At 43.3% G+C, this 20,369-nt stretch overlaps 1 long non-coding RNA gene across 1 annotated transcript in view; it reads left to right on the top strand.

Moving 5' to 3' along the window:
- LOC137570622 (uncharacterized) overlaps positions 1-3,032 on the top strand; it is a 71,556-nt gene extending 68,524 nt beyond the window's left edge. The window contains exon 3 of the long non-coding RNA XR_011031116.1: positions 2,916-3,032. This is a non-coding gene — a long non-coding RNA (uncharacterized lncRNA). The remainder of the gene's footprint in view (positions 1-2,915) is intronic.
- Positions 3,033-20,369: the final 17,337 nt, after the last annotated feature.

Raw genomic sequence — 20,369 nt, 5'->3', positions numbered from 1 at the left:
GTGTACTACTGTTCCCAGCAGCGACATAGAGCACAATGCTATACAGTGCTGGGTGAGCGGTGTACCACTATTGTCAGCAGCGACACAGAGCACAATGCTATGCAGTGGCGGGTGAGCGGTGTACTACTGTTCCCAGCAGACACAGAGTGGCAGTAAACACAATGCTATATAGTGCTGGGTGAGCGGTGTACACAGAGTGGCAGTAAACACAATGCTATATAGTGTGGCTGAGCGAGCGGTGTACTACTGTTCCCAGCAGACACAGAGTGGCAGTAAACACAATGCTATATAGTGTGGCTGAGCGAGCGGTGTACTACTGCTCCCAGCAGACACAGAGTGGCAGTAAACACAATGCTATATAGTGTGGCTGAGCGAGCGGTGTACTACTGTTCCCAGCAGACACAGAGTGGCAGTAAACACAATGCTATATAGTGTGGCTGAGCGAGCGGTGTACTACTGTTCCCAGCAGACACAGAGTGGCAGTAAACACAATGCTATATAGTGTGGCTGAGCGAGCGGTGTACTACTGTTCCCAGCAGCGACACAGAGCACAATGCTATACAGTGCTGGGTGAGCGGTGTACCACTATTGTCAGCAGCGACACAGAGCACAATGCTATGCAGTGGCGGGTGAGCGGTGTACTACTGTTCCCAGCAGACACAGAGTGGCAGTAAACACAATGCTATATAGTGCTGGGTGAGCGGTGTACACAGAGTGGCAGTAAACACAATGCTATATAGTGTGGCTGAGCGAGTGGTGTACTACTGTTCCCAGCAGACACAGAGTGGCAGTAAACACAATGCTATATAGTGTGGCTGAGCGAGCGGTGTACTACTGCTCCCAGCAGACACAGAGTGGCAGTAAACACAATGCTATATAGTGTGGCTGAGCGAGCGGTGTACTACTGTTCCCAGCAGACACAGAGTGGCAGTAAACACAATGCTATATATAGTGCTGGGTGAGCGGTGTACACAGAGTGGCAGTAAACACAATGCTATATAGTGTGGGTGAGTGGTGTACTACTATTCCCAGCAGCGACACAGAGCACAATGCTATACAGGGTGAGTGGTGTACTACTGTTCCCAGCAGACACAGAGTGGCAGTAAACATAATGCTATATAGTGTGGCTGAGCGAGCAGTGTACTACTGTTCCCAGCAGACACAGAGTGGCAGTAAACACAATGCTATATAGTGTGGCTGAGCGAGCGGTGTACTACTGTTCCCAGCAGCGACACAGATCACAATGCTATACAGTGGTTTTGAGCGGTGTACACAGAGTGGCAGTAAACACAATGCTATATAGTGTGGCTGAGCGGTGTACTACTGTTCCCAGCAGCAACACAATGACTGGGGGGGACCCTGGCTAGTCCGGCTGGAGAGAGAACTACCCTGCCTGCCTACACAAAGCTAAACCCACAGACAAATGGCGGAGAAATGACGTGGTTCGGGTATTTATTTACCCGAACCACGTGACACGTTCGGCCAATCAGAGCGCGTTCGGGTCCGAACCGCGTGACCCGTTCGGCCAATCAGAGCGCGTTCGGGTCCGAACCATGTGACCCGTTCGGCCAATCACAGCGCTAGCCGAACGTTCGGGGAACGTTCGGCCATGCGCTCTTAGTTCGGCCATGTGGCCGAACGGTTTGGCCGAACACCAGCAGGTGTTCGGCCGAACTCGAACATCACCCGAAAAGGGTGATGTTCTGCAGAACCCGAACAGTGGCGAACACTGTTCGCCCAACACTAGTGGAAAGCCAATCAGGCGTAAGGCTGAAATAGCCTCTGGTGCATGACAAGCTTTGCTATGCTATGCAATTGGCTGTCCACCGCTTGCCTGCACAGTCAGTGGCAGTGGCAAGCTTCAGCAGGTACAGTGAGTCACAAAACAGCCAAGGCCCAGGCTCAAACATCCACGCATGGCAGGGCGACACTAGTGAGAGAGGATCATACCAGGTGAAGGACATTTAAACATTTTACAGGCACTTTCTTTTATTTATTTATTTTTTTGAAAATAGGCTGCATTTATGAATTTAGAAATTGATAGTTTAAACAGTTTTCTTAGTTATTAGCATAACATTTTTTCCTAAAAGTATTTAACAGAGAACACTATTTGCAGCTGGGGTTGACGTGACTATTTTAAAAGCTTATCTTGTAAATGCTACCATCATCAGGTGTGTGCTAATCTACCCACAAGCTGTCACTAGATGGTTAGCTTCCCGAGGACAAAGAAGAGTTTGCAGGAAGCCTTGATCTTCAATCTATTTTTGTTTTAGGAGCAGAACAACCACCCTTCTTCCTTCCATGTTGATGATACAATCACCTTAAAAATCTAATTTCAACAGCAACTGGTCTGAGTGTATCAAATGATAAAGATGCTAATCCTGCACTCAAAACTTTCAAAACGGTTTCTGCTTTTATGGTTTGTAGTTATCACATACCTTAGGAGCACTCGCCCTTTAATTGCCATTGGCAAACAATTGCATGCTGGGGGCTCTTTTTAGCTATAATATATTCCTCCTCTTCCCTTTATTTACCCCTCCTTCTAATGACATAAGACAGCGCACTTCCTAGTATAGACCTCAGTGGGAGTGTCTGAAGACTCTGGGAGGAGGGCGGGTAACGAATACACAATTAGCAAGAGGAGAAAATAGAGTGAGGGAGGAAATTATGTCAGGATTAGCTTCATTCAAGGGTAACCAAGATGGAAAATGTCTAGAATAGGGTTCTCTGCTTCTCCGTTATAAAATTCACAGGAATCATAATGTGGACAGTGCAATACATCTGTTATGTAAGTAGAACTACTAATTATTTATCTACTTATATATCTGTTTTTTATTTCTAGGTTAGCATGGGTGTCACTTGCTCTTTAAAATTAGATTTCTCTGGTGAGTTTATGGTTTGTTCTGTTGTTACAGGCCAAGTATCAGAAAAGAAACAGCAAGTTCTTCAAACTCAGAGCGAAGCGAAGAAATTGAAGTAAAATTGTGTAATCCGGTTGAATCGCTTAGTCGTATTATGTCCTTCGTGGAATATTTGGGCCAAAGAATACATTTTGTCTTTACTTTTACTTTGTTTTAACTTTTATTGCAACTAATGTTGAGAATGTTACTACATAACTTTCTTCAAAAAAAAAGTTCTGTTTATGTTCATTCAATATTAAATTACATTTGCTGTAGTTTATTGCTGGTTAGTAGTTCACTCTCACTTGGGATTAATACAATGCTGTTATTCCTGTTCTAAGGCATCTAGGAAGAGCCATCTTCCTCAGGACAGCTGGAGGGTAGGGAGCCTAAACTACCCCTTTCAGTGGAGAATTGGAGGCAGGCACCTAACATGGCAGCTGTTACTAGGTGGCTGTCCTGTTACTAGAAAAAAATATACTTTGCAGACAATACATTACTGCTAATTCTGTTTTTTTAGGGCTGATTTCCATGGATGGTATAATTGCACTCTGTCACTGCTTCTTTATGCCTGTTAACTGAGAGTCAGTGAACTGCAGTGTGCGGGAAAGGATAGAGGATGATAATAGTGGATGAAAATTAAAACAGAGGCCTTAGGAAACAGCTATTTTTCTTCTCCATAGCAGTGCATTATGAAAAATCTTTCAGTTAAAATGTGTATAGTGTGAACTGAGCCATTGTGAAACATCGGCATTACTTTGAAAATCTGTTGTTCTTTCAGTTATAACTGAGAGCAACTGCTAAAGTGTAAATGGGGCCTAAGGGTTCTTTTACACTTAATCAGTTAGTACACATTGGTACGCTTGTTTTTTTTCTCCGTAGCAGTACGTTGTAAAAAAGGCTTTCAGTTAAAACATGTTTAGTGTGAACTGTGCCATAGGAAAACATGGATATTACTTTGAAAATCAGTTTTCTTTCAATTATAACTGATTAAAAGGTAAAAGGACCCTGACACTCTATGGGCTTGATTCATGCCTTATCAAAGTTAACATGCCTTATCAGAGTAGCATATGAACTCGAGGGGCTCAGGGCAGGATGAGTGGAGCTCTCATCATTGCCAATTAGCAGGCATAAGTTTGTAGCACTCACTATGCTACTCTGATAAGGCATGTCCACTTTGATAAGGCGTGTTGACTTTGATAAGGCATGCTATTTGTCTTAGTGAATCAAGCCCTATGAGTCTCAAATTCTTCTTCCTTAGAACTATTTGGAGTATAGTTTCCATTTGAATGACTCTAGGAAGTGCCATTTTGCTTCAGGAGTTTTGAGCTTCACAGAGCACCAGCCTTCATTACACATTTTCAACACATGCACTAATCCACTGACGGGCAAAAACTGTGCTTGCCTTTAACTCTTTCATTTTCTAGATCCAAACTGAAACCACTTTAAATTGTTCTCAATAAAAATGGGATTTCTCATTAATCTACCCAATAAAAGATCTCTTATCCAGCTCAGTGATTCAGTTTATCTTCTGAGTTGCTTCATTTTTTTAATGCAAAAATTGCATTAGTGCAAGAGTGACTATCTCAAAAGAGGCAACTCAAAGTGAATTCTCCATTTAGACCCCCTGGTTACAGTGACTCCACCTTATCAATTAAAAAACATGTCATTCCTAAGGAGGACATGAGTGGGGTCCATTTCCTTTTAAAGCGGACCTGAACTCAGAACTTCCTTTTGGCTCCAAAAGATAAGTAACATCATAATAACCTTTAAAGAAAAAAAAAAGGTTTTGTTACAGCTGATACACATCCTGCAATAAATCGGCAGTGTATCTACTTCCTGGTTTCATGGAAGCAGACATATTGTTAAAATCCTTTGTTTACAAATTAGCTGCTCTGCTATAGCAGAGGAGATTTCTGAGCTGACACAGCTGAGAGATCAAATTACAATGGTGATTAGTCACAGATGAGGGGGAATTAGACAGGCTAAACTCTCTAAATACACACATGGGGCATTGCTCTATATTTTCCTTCTGTCCTGTGCAAGAGTTCAGGTCCACTTTAAGATACGCCAGCGCAACTGGCCTGCATTGTGTCCCTTCTCAAAGAAGTGGTGGGCAAGAGGGGGATCCCTACATCCTTTTCCATTACCAGTCTGGGAGGGTGCAGGTAAACTCCACAAAATGCATATATTACTGTATTTAATGTGTACGCATGTCTTCATTTCAGGCTGCAAAGCAAAACATATTTTGAAGGGTTAGTGTTTTGTATACCTACTGTCTATATAAAGCTGCGGAGATCTTTACCTTAGAAACACATTGTTTTGGCATCTTAATACTTTTGAATATGTTCTTATGAGAACGGATTCATTTTTTTTAATAACATTTCTAGAAGATTTCACTTTTAGTATTAGTTATACTGTATAAAGAAAGTGAAAATTCCCATCTATGTCTGTCATTTTCAACTGTGGTTTCCATTCGTAGGTGGCTACCGTGTGAATGTGTACCTGACAATCCCACAGAGCAAAGTTATAGATTTCATATAAGCAGACCACATTCTGCAACCTGTGTGATCTACGTTAATACCGAAAAGATGCAACAGGATATGCAGCCCATGACAGCTGCCTTATTCATCTTTTAAACAGCATAAATCCTTTCTAAGAAATATCTTTCTCTATAGGCTGGTCAGTGTCTGGTATCTAAAAAGTGTAACTGCAGCAATGAGAGATATTTTTGTTGTTGTGCTTTAATAGCGTGTCTATACTGAATCATCAATGTAATTCTGGAACTGGATATGATGATGCAGTACCTTCAAATTTTCACTGCACAAAGCCATACAGAAGCACCAGTGATTAGTTATGAAGAAGTAAAGCACTAGTGGTTTGGGTGCCCATTTACTGTTCGGTTCTAGTCATTATTTTGTTTATATTGTTTATATGGCAAGTTCTTGTTTGTATAAGTATTGGGTTTCATCTCACCCTAACTACTCCTCTCCTTTCCCCAACACAACTAACATCTAGTAAAAGCCCAGGGGTATAATGACAGCAGGGTACCCGCTTTGAGGGAGCCTACAAATTCTGATTTTCTCTCCCTTTGATACATAAACTGATTTAATGTCATTAATAGTAACAGCAACTGGTCTCACAGGAACTGGCGGCAAAGCCACTCAGTCCCATTTTGACTTGGCTTTTATAGGTATTTTGATTGCTTCAAAAAGTTGCACAGCTTGCCAATAAAAACGCTGCTTTGTATAATGACTCCCGTTTTATGCAGTCTCCCAGAGCAAAGTGTTTTACCACTGCTAGGAGCATTTAGGGCCCTCTTCAGAGCAACATTTAAAGAGAACCCGAGATGTCAGAAAAACTGTAAAAGAAAAATATACTGCCTGCTCCAGGGGGCTAGCCGGATCAGGCAGAGTACTTACTACTAGCCCTCCAGCTTTTCCTGAATCTTCGTTTTCAAGGGTTTTATAAAGGTAGAGGAGGCGGGGAAGGGTATTCCTAATGCCAGAGGAGGGGTTGTCCTGCAAAGGACACCCCTTCTACTATTAGGCTACCAACAAACTGTTATTTGTAAATCCGGGGGGTGGGGACATCTGAAAAAGGGAGGGGCAAAGAAAGGCACATGAAACAGTGAATATGCCTCTGTGTCCCATTTGCCCCAAAAAATCTCAGGTACACTTTAAGAAAATAATTAAATCCACAATTTAACTACAGTGTGTGTGAAATGTTTACCTTATCAAAACATTCGTATTCTGTTCAGCCAGTCTTGAGAAGTGAGAATCAGAAGAATCAGATAACGTCTGACTGTCTTGTAAGACAAAATAATTAATTCCTGACCTCCTTAGCTATTCTTCACTACAATGCAAACAACTATTGACTGATCGGGAACATGCCCAGTCTGGTGACTGGATTGGGAAAAGCAGTAGCAACATATTGGTGATATCATCCTTCTGATCTCATCAGATTGTAAAGAAACCCCCGGTAGACTGGCACATGGATATTGCCACTCCCTCTCTCTCTGATTAGTGCTGCTGAGCCAACCAGCAGCTTTGCTGTCATTTGGGGGGCAAATCACAGGTTTGTTCACCTAGACCGACCACTTAAGATTAGGGATACATAAATGGCAATCATGATTACAGCTATGGATTTAGGTGAAAATGATACATTTAAAAGATCCGGTTTCATCCTAAATAAACCCATTATTGGTTCTGCTATTTATAAAGAATTCTTTTTATTAGTTTAACAGACCTTAAAGAGAATCTGTATTGTTAAAATCGCACAAAAGTAAACATATCAGTGCGTTAGGGGACATCTCCTATTACCCTCTGACACAATTTCGCCGCTCCTCGCCGCATTAAAAGTGGTTAAAAACAGTTTTTAAAAGTTTGTTTATAAACAAACAAAATGGCCACCAAAACAGGAAGTAGGTTGATGTACAGTATGTCCACACATAGAAAATACATCCATACACAAGCAGGCTGTATACAGCATTCCTTTTTAATCTCAAGAGATCATTTGTGTGTTTCTTTCCCCCTGCAGCTATCTTCCACTGAAGTGTCAGGCTGTTTCTTCCTGCAGAGTGCAGACAGCTCTTCCTGTATGTAATTCCTCAGTATGTGAAAGCCCAGCCAGCTCAGAGGAGGATTTATCCAGCGTGTAAAAGATAATAGAGCAGAGAGAACCTGCCATAATCTAAATAACACACAGGCAGTGTGCAGAGAGGGGCCTGGAGGGGGGAGATGCATCACAGAACCACAACACTGAAGAACTTGGCAGCCTTCCAGACACAGGCCGACAAGTCTGACAAAAGAGAGATAAGTTGATTTATTACAGAGATGGTGATAGTAGAACGTGCTGCAGTAAGCCAGAACACATTAGAATAGCTTTTGGAACTTGTAGGATGATAAAAAACAGGATGCAATTTTTGTTACGGAGTCTCTTAAAAGAGACACTGAAGTGAAAAAAAATATATGATATAATGAATTGGTTGTGTACTATGAATAGTTACTAGAAGATTAGCAGCAAATAAAATATTCTCATATTTTTATTTTCAGGTATATAGGCCTCGATTCATCAACACTTAGCAAATTTGTTAACAACAGTTTGGTAAAATACCGAATGTGTTAACTTCATTTCAGGATTCATCAAAGTTATCTACAGCTGTTAGCGAACATTCGGTAACGATTCGGTAACGATTCGCTAAAACGGAAGAAAGTGCTATTCATGAAAAAGAAAGTGGGCGTGGTTTAGCGTTACATTTAGGATTAGTTATCTCCTGCACTGCTCTGTCGTTATTCCTGTCAGATCATTGCTGACAGTGAAGATGGAGCCATTTGAAGTGGTTATGTATCAGCTGAGAGTGATTCAAAGGCGCAGAAGGGCAAGAATAAGGTCTGCAACCATATAAATTTGTAAGAGAATATATTTATTTGCTATAACACGACATCTGCATTTCTCTTGAATCATCTTGTAAGAGAACACAGGCAGTGTCAGGGTTAACTAATTTGCTAGCTGCACTATAATTTTTTAGAAAAGGCTCCTATCAAATTGTGGGATTGTCCCAACCACTTTCAGAATCCTGGTCCAGGTGTTAAGCCCTATTCAGAATGTTGCTACGTAGTGCTCAAAGGACTGCCTTTTACCCACAATTCCATGGGAATCTTATGGCCTTGTGTTAAAGTACCACTGTAAAATGGAAATATCGACACGTTACCGAATGGTTACCGAATTGTTATCGAATTCACACCGAATGAGGAAAAACCTTGATGAATACAACTAGAAATCGCTAAACTTCGAATTCGGTAATTTAACAAACTGGAAAAAGTTATCTCAAAGAGAATGATGAATCGAGGCCATAGTGTTTTTTCTAACAGTGCATCATTCTCTAAGGGCCCTTTTCCACTAGCAGTCGCTAGCGTTCGCGCTGAACGCTAGCGATTGCTGAATCGCAATTTCGCCGTTTTCCCGACGTTTGCGGCCGCGATTTTGCCATGCTATGCACTGCATAGCAAAATCGCGGCAAAAGTCGCTCCGCGCCGCGATCGCGATCAAGTAAAAAACGAATCGCGGTAGTGGAAATGACCTACCGCGATTCCTATGTTAAAAAGCAAACCGTAGCGATTGTAAAATCGCTAGCGGTTTGCGTTTTTGCGATTCAGCTAGCGCAAACGCGCTAGTGGAAAAGGGCCCTAATATGTGCAGATTACACAACACTCAGCATTCAAAATGATTCTTTCAGATCAGTCTGTGAACTAATGACCTCTCCTCTGGCAGAGGAAAAATAAATAGTTAAAGAACAGTTGAGATAATAAAAGTCAGAAAACAGCCCTCTCCACGACTTTGAAAGTCGTAGAGATTAATGGCTTTTTTGTATAGAGATAACAACTGAAGTTCCTTAACTCTTCCTGTACTGGAAACAATTAGACTGATGTATCTGATCTTAATGTTTTATTTCTTAGCTGTACTACACATACAAATCATAATATAATAATTTTTTTTCGCTTCAGTGTCTCTTTAACTAGTGACAGGTGTATTTTTTACTGTAGGCAAAGCAGTACAAGGAAATACAGAGCTTTAGCACAACACCAGCATTTAGTGAATTCATTCAATCAGTATTGTGATTTCAGTATAGTTTATTAATCAACTAATTAGTTAATTAATTACTAATGAATTAGTAGATTATTTAAAAAAAATAGTAACAGTAAAACCACTAAAATGAATCAAACACAGTACCGTAAACTGAACGTGAGTAGTGTATCGTTTCGCAATTCAAGGTTCACGTATATTTTCAACAAATCATTCTAAATAGTTGCCACACCTCTCAGTCTGAATTGTCAAAAACATGATCAAACAAATTTTAAAAGCTCACCCATAAATGATTTCACAACACCCAACCTCATTGAGCTGGGTGCCTGCAGCACTTCCTGCATGCCGTTACAAGTACCCTCCTATACCAGCTTGTACAGTAGTGCAGTTATTGCCCAGGTTTATGTAGAATTGAAACTTAAAGAGAAACTCCAACCAAGAATTTAACTTTATCCCAAATCTATTCCTTTTCACAAACAGACCATAAGGGGGCGCTGTTTGACTGCTATTGTGGTGAAACCCCTCCCACAAGAAACTCTGAGGACCGTGGTACTCCTGGCAGTTTCCTGTCTGTGAACCTCGTTGCCTTGTGGGAAATAGCTGTTTACAGCTGATTACAACTGCCAAAAAAGCATGCAGCAGCTACATCACTTGCCAGCAGTAAAAATGTCACCATGTAATAAATGTCAGAATATAAATCAGGGATTTAAAAGATTTTACAATGGGCAAACACTGACTAAATCATTTATACATAATTATTACATTATTTTCACTGGAGTTCCTCTTTAATTTCTTAATAATCAGCTTAGTTCTACTTTGGTTATGAGAAATAAATCTATTATTCAAATCAGGTGCTCTAGTATATCCAACAACAACAAAAATAAGGTAGCTTTAACCAAACAACTTTTAGTTTTTCAAAAGACATTTCTTCACTCTGACAGAGCAATTCCATGATTTCTAATGAGGTGAAGGAGATAGCCAGATGCTTATACGTACAGGAAATCAATCTACTCCAACCAACACTCTAGCTAATAGACACTGCAGATGTTAACTGTATTGAAAATAATGTAATGCATAAAATGGCTTCCTTTTTTTTTTTTTTTTTTTTTTTTACAGTATTCATTTATAAATGCTTTTGTCAGTGTTTGCCCATTGTACAATCCTTCTTCGCCCTGATTTACATTCTGACATTTATCACAGGTGGCGACATCTTTACTGCTGGCAGGAACATCGCTGAGGAATGTTTGTTTATCCTGGTCTCCCAGAGTGCTCTGGGGGGGAGAATTCTGCATAGTTAAACAGCCTAGGCTATGCATCACTGGGAGGGTAGGGTTACATACCCATATACAGCAATATATAAATATGGGAAGTGTTTCTGATGCTGAAACCAGGATAATTAATGTAAAAGTGGGTGTCCTGAGTAATTTACTACATTCTACTATATGACACTACAGTGCCTCTTTAAGTGTCTCCTGTATATTGTTTAGTGTGATTTGCCTTCCTAAAACCGAAGGCATTTGTGATAATTCAGCTTTAAGTGAACAACTGTGGTTACTAAAAATACACCGCTACTGAATATGCAAATTATCTCTTTATACAACTGAAGCCAGGCTTACAATCAGAACCCCTGGTGTATAGCAAACCTATAGCTTATACATTTTACAGAGCCACATCAACCCAACATGCAGACAGCCTGATTCACACTTTTGGCCCTCATCAATACATAGCAGGAATTGTTATGGCTCTATGCGATATGGCTTGGACCAGGACAACAGAATACCAAAAGCAGCTAGGCGTGACCCTAGTAGTTTTGGGTCACCTAGTGCTGCTTTGGTATTCTGTATATTGTCATAATGGATACTGTAAAAAAAAAAAAAAAAACGAGAAAACACAGTTTAATGAAACCTTACAATTTTGGGAAACACCAGTCAGAAAACTACTATCCGTATTAACAGGATAGTCTTAAAGTGATAATTAAGTGAAAACGAAGTGATGAGATAAACAATTGTATCTATCTTCCTACTCCTAAAAAGGACTTTTGTCTCAGCTAAAAATAAAACTAAAGTAAAACTACTCCTAAAAAGGACTTTTGTCTCAGCTAAAAGTAAAAGTAACTAAAAGGCTCTGTGTCCTATAGAGCCTTCCCACTCCTCTCTCAGTCCCCGTTGCAGCGCTGGCTCCTCCGTAGCAGTATTCAACCAATTTGGTCAAATACCGCTCTCTCTCTCTCTGCCATGAAGGAGGCCTCTGGGTGCTCCCAAAGACGGGCCCCTCCATACTGTGCATGCCCGAGCATCCTCTCTCGCGCACTCGCACATGCGCAGTATGGAGCCACCTGTCTTTGGGAGGACCCGGCTCCCGAAGACTTCAGTTCTGCGCAGTGGGGAATTCAAACGGAGAAGTTAGTTTTTGCAATGAACGGACTGGGAAAGGAGAGGGAAGGCTCTATAGGACCCAGAGCCTTCCCTCTCCATAGGTAGGTATCTGGCTTATTATTATTTTTTTATATAACGATTTCCACTTGCTTTATGGTTCCCTTTAAGTAGAGTAGAGCTACAAGATATAGTTATTGTGACCTTGAAAGCAATGTGGTGTCATTGAAAACATCTGTGGTTCCCTTTGCATGCTGGCCATTCTATTCATTCTCAGAGCCTTCCCACAATAACTCTCGCTGTAATGGTTTGGATCACTAAACACCTGCATGCTTGTTTACTGAACACTAAACACACGTTCACAACACGCATCAGAAATACAGCTGCCTAAATTCCAACATTAAATACTTAAGTAATGATTAGTCAAACCGAAAAAATATAGGTTTCTTACTGTGCAAATAAAATAAAATTCACTGCTAAGGGAAACATCACATGTCCACTGTTCTGTACCGGTAATCTGTAAGTCTATGAAGAAGTGTACACAAAGAAAAATACAAATTATCTTGCCAACACTCTACACCAACACATAAACTCAACGGTTACTATAGCCATTTACAGCACAGATCACCCCTCTTGTCACTACTAAGGGTTATCATCAGTTGTTATAATCAACTTGTGCCCATTTTGGTTTCAGAGCAGTTCAGTTGATCCGATTAAGCAATTCTGGTTTCAACAGAACCACATTGTGCACCCTAATTAAATCAATAGAAAACTGGATTTGGGAGTCAGCCAGGACTTGCACAGCTTCCCTGCATGGTTGGCACACCCAGCAAACAATTCTATTTGCTGTACTTTTTTGCTAAATCTGAAATATTGAAAACAGAACCAAAAATAGGCCTATTCTACCTCTGTAACATTCTAGGCTCCTTTGACATTGACTTTTCCTTTTAAGCACAACTTGTTTCAGTTCTGTGTGCCAAGAGACTATAGCTTTGCAAACTGTACCGTTGGCAGGTTTCTGTTAATTTACCTTTCTTTGGGTGTATGCTGGCAATTTACAAACAAAACAAATGTTGAAAGGTGAATTTCTTAGAAGCATTCAAGATGTTTGCACATTCTGCACTGGTACAAACCATCACTCACTAAGTAGACCATTCATTTTCAAGAATGCGTTCTGCTAAGTGGTGGCTGTTGAAATCAAACTCACTGCCAATGTCTACAGTTACTCTGTTTTAGATACCAATATAGAAGGCTATCTGTGGACTAGAGCCAGTCTGTGCAGCTGAGAACATGCAGTCTGGGACAAATAGACAACCAAGACAACCATGTGCAGAGTACATTAACCCAAAGCAACTGCCTAAAAGTCATCTTTGCCTAACTGGCAATTATGTAGTAAATGTTGCACACTGTCATTGCTGCTTGATTTTTTTCTAAAGTGTGGTTTAACCTTCTGGGGTCCAGCAGCCTAACCCCGCTTAAGGACCAGAGCATTTTGACATGGAAGGTGGGGGGGGGGGGCGCGTTTAGATAGCTGGGCAGCCTTATCTCCATTATAGATAGCTAGACATGGGTGTCCTCAGTATAGATAGGTGTCCCCCGTATAGCCAGCAGCCATTACTCACCTCCCAAGCTCCAGCGATGAGCAGCTCTACCTTCCCTCCGCTCTGTCCGGTATCCCTGCTCATAGTGCCGCTAAGTTCTGGATCCCAGCTTGATGACTTCATCAAGCTGGGGACCCGACACTCAAGGCAGAGTGAGCAGAGATGCCAGGCAGAGTGGAGGGTAGGGACGATCGCCGGGGTAAAGGCAGGAGGGTGAGTCCCGGACCTCTTCTTCCTCTCCTACCGCTGTTTACGGTGATCACTACGATGGGCCGGCGATCGTAGTGATCAGGAACCAATCGCAATGGCTCCTCATCAGTGAGGGGAGATGTCAGCTGTCAAATGACAGCTTAATTGCGATAGCATCAGGGCTGCAAAAAGCAGGTGGTGTAAAACCTGTGCCGCATCAGGCTTAGCCAGCCGGCAGCCACAAGTGCAGCGTAGGATCTACTATGGGCAGTCTCCAGGAGGTTACAGCCATGCAGTCTGCCTAACCAGTAGTTCCACTGTGCCTACTATACAGCCCTTGAACTGAATGATGAAGGGTAATATACACCTGTCAAAGTGATTGATTCAGAAAACTTTTTTTGTTGCCAGCTATACCTGTTTTTTATCAAAAAAATTTGAGGATTTTGATAACTTAAATTTTGTCTGCAAATTTAAAACTAAGTAATATTTAGCATCTATAGTATCTCACAAAAGTGACTACACCTCTCACATTTTTGTAAATGTTTTATGAATTTCATGAGACAACTCTGAAGATATTACACTTCAGTGCTGGAAAATAATGGTTCGCAAAATATTGACACCTTGGGGCAACATTTTGACATTCTTCACTTAGGGGTGTACTCACTTGTGTTGCCAGCAGTTTAGACATTAATGGCTGTGTGTCGAATTATTTTGACGGAACAGCAAATTTACACTGTTATAAAAGCAGTACGTGGACTTCTTTACATTGTATCAAAGTGTTATATGTTCAGTGTTGCCCCATGAAAAGATACAATAAAACATTTACAAAAATGTAAGAGATGTACTCACCTTCATGAGATACTGTCTGTATGTGTATAAAATAACACTCTTGCAAAGAAAAAAAAATCCAAACAGATTGCACTAACAGCATTTCTAGAGGCCAAGATTGAATTTAGCCCCATATATAGTGGATTTAAACTACCATAGCTGGAGACTGACTCTGGTGGCTTTAAGAGTACCAAGACTGTAAAACCCTTCATGTAAACCTCCTTGAAATTGAAAGTTCTGAAAAAAAATCGGCAGATATCAGAGTTAGTAACTCACCTGCTCGCTCGTAAATCAATATACATCTGAAACAGCACCTCCCCTCAGTAAAACCGTGTATCTCCGAAGCTGTGTGGCCATTGTCACCTGCATTGCCGCGACCCGCCTGTAGCTCAGCAGCTCATATGTCAGTCGAGCTCGACATATAATGATTTAGGGGTGAGCGGGGGAATTACTGACTCCTCTGACACTGGCCCAGCTACAGACCTGCACTGTACCTACTCCTACCTATTGCCTGATGAAGCGGGGTCATACCTGCAAAACACGTTGCATATTACTCTGGAGTATGTAAATAAATTTGTTCTGCTAAACTTTGTTAGCATATCTTGTGTCTGTTTAGAGGAGGTAGGTTTACCACTGCATCCACAAGTTTTAAACTTTTTAGACATTTTTATTCTTCTGGCGCCTCTGTATTAGTGTTGGGCGAACACCTAGATGTTCGGGTTCGCGAACGTTCGCCGAACATCGCCGCGATGTTCGGGTGTTCGCGCCGAACTCCGAACATAATGGAAGTCAATGGGGACCCGAACTTTAGTGCTTTGTAAAGCTTCCTTACATGTTACATATTCCAAATGTGCAGGGTATGTGCACCTTGGGAGTGGGTACAAGAGGAAAAAAAATATTTGAAAAAGAGCTTATAGTTTTTGAGAAAATTGATTGTAAAGTTTCAAAGGAAAAACTGTCTTTTAAATGTGGAAAATGTCATGTTTCTTTGCACAGGTAACATGCTTTTTGTCGCCATGCAGTCATAAATGTAATACAGAGAAGAGGTTCCAGGAAAAGGGACCGGTAACGCTAACCCAGCAGCAGCACAAGTGATGGAACAGGAGGAGGAGGCGCAGAAGGAGAAGGCCACGCTTTTTGAGACACAACAACCCAGGCCTTGCATGAGGACAAGAAGCGTGCGGATAGCATGCTTTTTACCGCCATGCAGTCATAAATGTAATAAAGATGAGAGGTTCCATAAACAGGGACCGGCAACGCTAACCAGGGCCGGGCCGAGGCATAGGCTGGAGAGGCTCCAGCCTCAGGGCGCAATGTAGGAGGGGGCGCACAATTCATTCAGCTGCCATTCCTAATTGTGTATGAAGCAGAAAGAAATAAGAAAAGGGGATACATAGCAGTGACTGCAAGCCATTTAACTAGATATTAAGGTGTTGGGGAGGTTGTGGGCCCTGTGGCCCTCTTAGTCTAATAGCAATCAGTGTGTGACGGCTGGGGTGGGAGGGATGGAGGGGCGCACTTTGGTGTCTCAGCCTTGGGTGCTGGAGGACCTTGTTCCTGCTCTGACGCTAACCCAGTAGCAGCAGCAGCAGCACACGTGATGGAACAGGAGGAGGCGCAGGAGGAGAAGGCCACGCTTTGAGACACAACAACCCAGGCCTTGCATGAGGACAAGAAGCGTGCGGATAGCATGCTTTGTACCGCCATGCAGTCATAAATGTAATAAAGATAAGAGGTTCAATAAACAGGGACCGGGCGGCAACGCTAACCCAGCAGCAACAGACGTGATGGAACAGGAGAAGGCGCAGGAGGAGAAGGCCACGCTTTCAGGCGCAACTCAGGCCTTGCATGAGGACAAAAAAATGCGTGCGCAAAGCAATGCAATGAGTAGTTTTCAGGACACAATGGGCTATTCGGAGGAGCTATTCCCAACCCCACAATCTTCTACCTGTGAAAGGTCAATGGAACAGCCACAAATGTTGTGCCCGGATTCACAACCTTTTTCTGTGGAAAATGCACCTCGCACTGAAATGCAAGGCGAGGCCGAGGATGAACATGACGTCAACAACTCAACATGACGCAAAATGGGGGCGGAACAGAAAGCTGCTTTCAATGTTTTGAAGGCCTTAATTGCCTCCGGTGGCCAGTTAGATGCATCATTCATCACACCCAAATCCCAGAGCAATGTGTGCAGGAATTTGAATCGCAGGAGGTGTACCGAGATCATCTGGACAAGTGACCAAGTGACCAAGTGACCAAGTGACAAGTGACCAAGTTACAAGTGACAAAGTGAAAAGTGACAAAGTGACCAGTGACAAAGTGACAACGTGACAAAGTGACTGACAAAGTGACAAAATGACAAAGTGACAAAATGACAAAGTGACAAGTGACAAGTGACAAAGTGACAAGTGACAAAGTGATAAAGTGACAAAGTGACAAAATGACAAAGTGACAAAGTGACCAGTGACAAAGTGACAAGTGAGAGGTTGTTCGGGGGAGCTCTACTCCACTGCACACAGTCACATATGAGGAGAGGTCTCGTCAGGACTGCTGATCCTCCTCAGCTTGCTCAAAGCCTTAAGGGTTCCTGAAGATCCTCTGCTTGGAGTTCGCCGGGGTTCAGCTTGGTGTCGGGGTCGGCGGCGTCCTCTTCACTCCAACGTGGCAGATCTTCTGTTAAAGGAAAAAAAACAAACATTTTTAAAAGTCCAGTACCGCTTCTGAAGGACTCACCAAGAGATGCAGGAGCGCTTCAATCTAGCGCACCATCGCTCGCTGGGTGATGTCCCTCCCTACGCGCTGGAATTCTACGCTGCACATGCTAGCACGCTTTTGCGCAGTGCCGAGGCGCATTCCAGCAGCTAGCTACCAAGCTTCTGTGGATCTGATTGGGCCACCATGTTGGATCTCTGCCAAGTCCTCCAAAATTTTGAGCAATCCACGTTGCTTGTGACTGAGCAGTGACAACTCTACAGTCAGCATTACAATACCACTGCTGTGTTTACTGAAGAAATCAATGTTGAAGATGGAAACCGCTGGCATGATGCAAGTGGGGGAATCTGAAGATGAAAACGATCAGCGTGATGATACCAACATCAGGCAACCTGCCTCAGGAAACGCTGGTCCCAGCTATGACAAAGAACAGGACGAGGAATAGCTGGAGTTGGAGCAGGAATTGGATGCCCCCACTGCCGAGGGACAGAGCGGTGCACGTTGGACTTCCACAATTTAGCGGGAATGGACAGCAGAAGAGGAAGAAAGTGATGCTGGTGACGAATATGGTGCATCACAACAATCACAACGCTCACAAGAACATGAAGACAGAGGAGTCTGGCAGGATTCTCTGGCACACATGGCTCAATTCATGCTAGACTGCATTGAACGCGGCCCGCACATTATTCACTATTCATTATTATTCATTATTCTGGACAACACCAATTACTGGGTTTATACCCAGTTTATACAAACACAATGTTAAAAAACTGATTGAAGAAAGTGTCAGACAGGTCAAAAATGGAACAATTCCAGCAGGCCCTTGAGGATGGAGACTTTAGAGAGGAGATTGACATCCTCCTCCTTCTCTAGCCAGTTGTACGCCGACAGACTGACTTCAGCAAACCCAGGAGGACCAGGAGGGCAGCAAAGAACACAAGCTGCTGCTAGTGCCCAAAAGGGAATGGTATTGGCAGTGTCCTTGGAGTGGGAACATTTTCTGACACCCATGCAGCAGCCCACAGTACAGCAATCGGGCAGTTCCACGTCCTCCAACACCAATCGCCTGGAGAAGATGGTCAAGGACTACATGTCAGATGGCGTAGCTGTGTTGAACAATCCATCTGCAGACAGACGGTGAGTGTGACAGCACAAAAGGACCATGGCAACTCACTCATAGTACCACAGTTTGATAGTGCTGCCCAAAAAATTATATGGATCCGTGGACCCGGGCAGTACTGGGAAGTGGGAACGCAGATTTTAGTACCTAAACACACGATACAACATGTTTTCCGGGGTCGGACTCTGAGGCACATACAGATGGTCCCGATCATCATCCTCATCATACAACTCTTCTCCTGAGTCTGACCCACCCACCACCTCTGCCACCCCAACATCCCCAGACACAGACCCCTCATCGTCCTCAACATTAACTTGGGATGCTGGCCTGAGCCCGACCTCCTCCTCCACATCAGACCCCATCATCTCCTCAATGGCAGCCCTCAATAATCGGTCTGGCGCCGGACCGATGGACACAACGTTCTCCTCCGGGGAGGGCTGCTGCTGACGACTGGCTGCTGGGGTGGATGTTATAGCTTGCGTGGGGCGTTGGCTGTTGCTGTTGTTGGGAGTGCTGCTCACAGCGGAGGTCTCTGAGGAACTCATGGTGAGCTCATATAGTGGTTGACGTTGAGTGGAGTATTACTGATCCCAGCAATATACACACTGACTGGCAGAGTACGCAATGCTATATAGTGGTTGACAGTGAGTGAAGTACTACAGATCCCAGCAATATACACAGTGACTGGCAGTACAATGGTATGGGTGGGTGAGCAGAGTACTACAGATCCCAGCAATGCTATATAGTAATGGGGTGACTGAGTGAGCGGCAGTGTACTACTGTTCCCAGCAGACACAGAGTGGCAGTAAACACAATGCTATATAGTGTGGCTGAGCGAGCGGTGTACTACTGTTCCCAGCAGACACAGAGTGGCAGTAAACACAATGCTATATAGTGTGGCTGAGCGAGGTACACAGAGTGGCAGTAAACACAATGCTATATAGTGTGGCTGAGCGAGCGGTGTAGTACTGTTCCCAGCAGACACAGAGTGGCAGTAAACACAATGCTATATAGTGTGGCTGAGCGAGGTACACAGAGTGACAGTAAACACAATGCTATATAGTGTGGCTGAGCGAGCGGTGTACTACTATTCCCAGCAGACACAGAGTGGCAGTAAACAGAATGCTATATAGTGTGGCTGAGCGAGGTACACAGAGTGGCAGTAAACAGAATGCTATATAGTGTGGCTGAGCGAGCGGTGTACTACTATTCCCAGCAGACACAGAACAGTAAACAGAATGCTATATAGTGTGGCTGAGCGGTGTACCACTATTCCCAGCAGCGACACAGAGCACAATGCTATACAGTGGCGGGTGAGCGGTGTACCACTATTCCCAGCAGCGACACAGAGCACAATGCTATACAGTCGCGGGTGAGCGGTGTACTACTATTCCCAGCAGACACAGAGTGGCAGTTAACAGAATGCTATATAGTGTGGCTGAGCGAGGTACACAGTCACACAGAGTGGCAGTAAACAGAATGCTATATAGTGTGGCTGAGCGAGCGGTGTACTACTATTCCCAGCAGACACAGAACAGTAAACAGAATGCTATATAGTGTGGCTGAGCGGTGTACCACTATTCCCAGCAGCGACACAGAGCACAATGCTATACAGTGGCGGGTGAGCGGTGTACTACTATTCCCAGCAGACACAGAGTGGCAGTAAACAGAATGCTATATAGTGTGGCTGAGCGAGGTACACAGTCACACAGAGTGGCAGTAAACAGAATGCTATATAGTGTGGCTGAGCGAGCGGTGTACTACTATTCCCAGCAGACACAGAACAGTAAACAGAATGCTATATAGTGTGGCTGAGCGGTGTACCACTATTCCCAGCAGCGACACAGAGCACAATGCTATACAGTGGCGGGTGAGCGGTGTACCACTATTCCCAGGAGCGACACAGAGCATAATGCTATACAGTGGCGGGTGAGCGGTGTACTACTATTCCCAGCAGACACAGAGTGGCAGTAAACAGAATGCTATATAGTGTGGCTGAGCGAGGTACACAGAGTGGCAGTAAACAGAATGCTATATAGTGTGGCTGAGCGAGCGGTGTACT

Source organism: Hyperolius riggenbachi, chromosome 4, assembly GCF_040937935.1.
Source record: "Hyperolius riggenbachi isolate aHypRig1 chromosome 4, aHypRig1.pri, whole genome shotgun sequence".
NCBI classification, from domain to species: domain Eukaryota; kingdom Metazoa; phylum Chordata; class Amphibia; order Anura; family Hyperoliidae; genus Hyperolius; species Hyperolius riggenbachi.
This window is presented reverse-complemented; position numbering and strand designations above follow the sequence as displayed.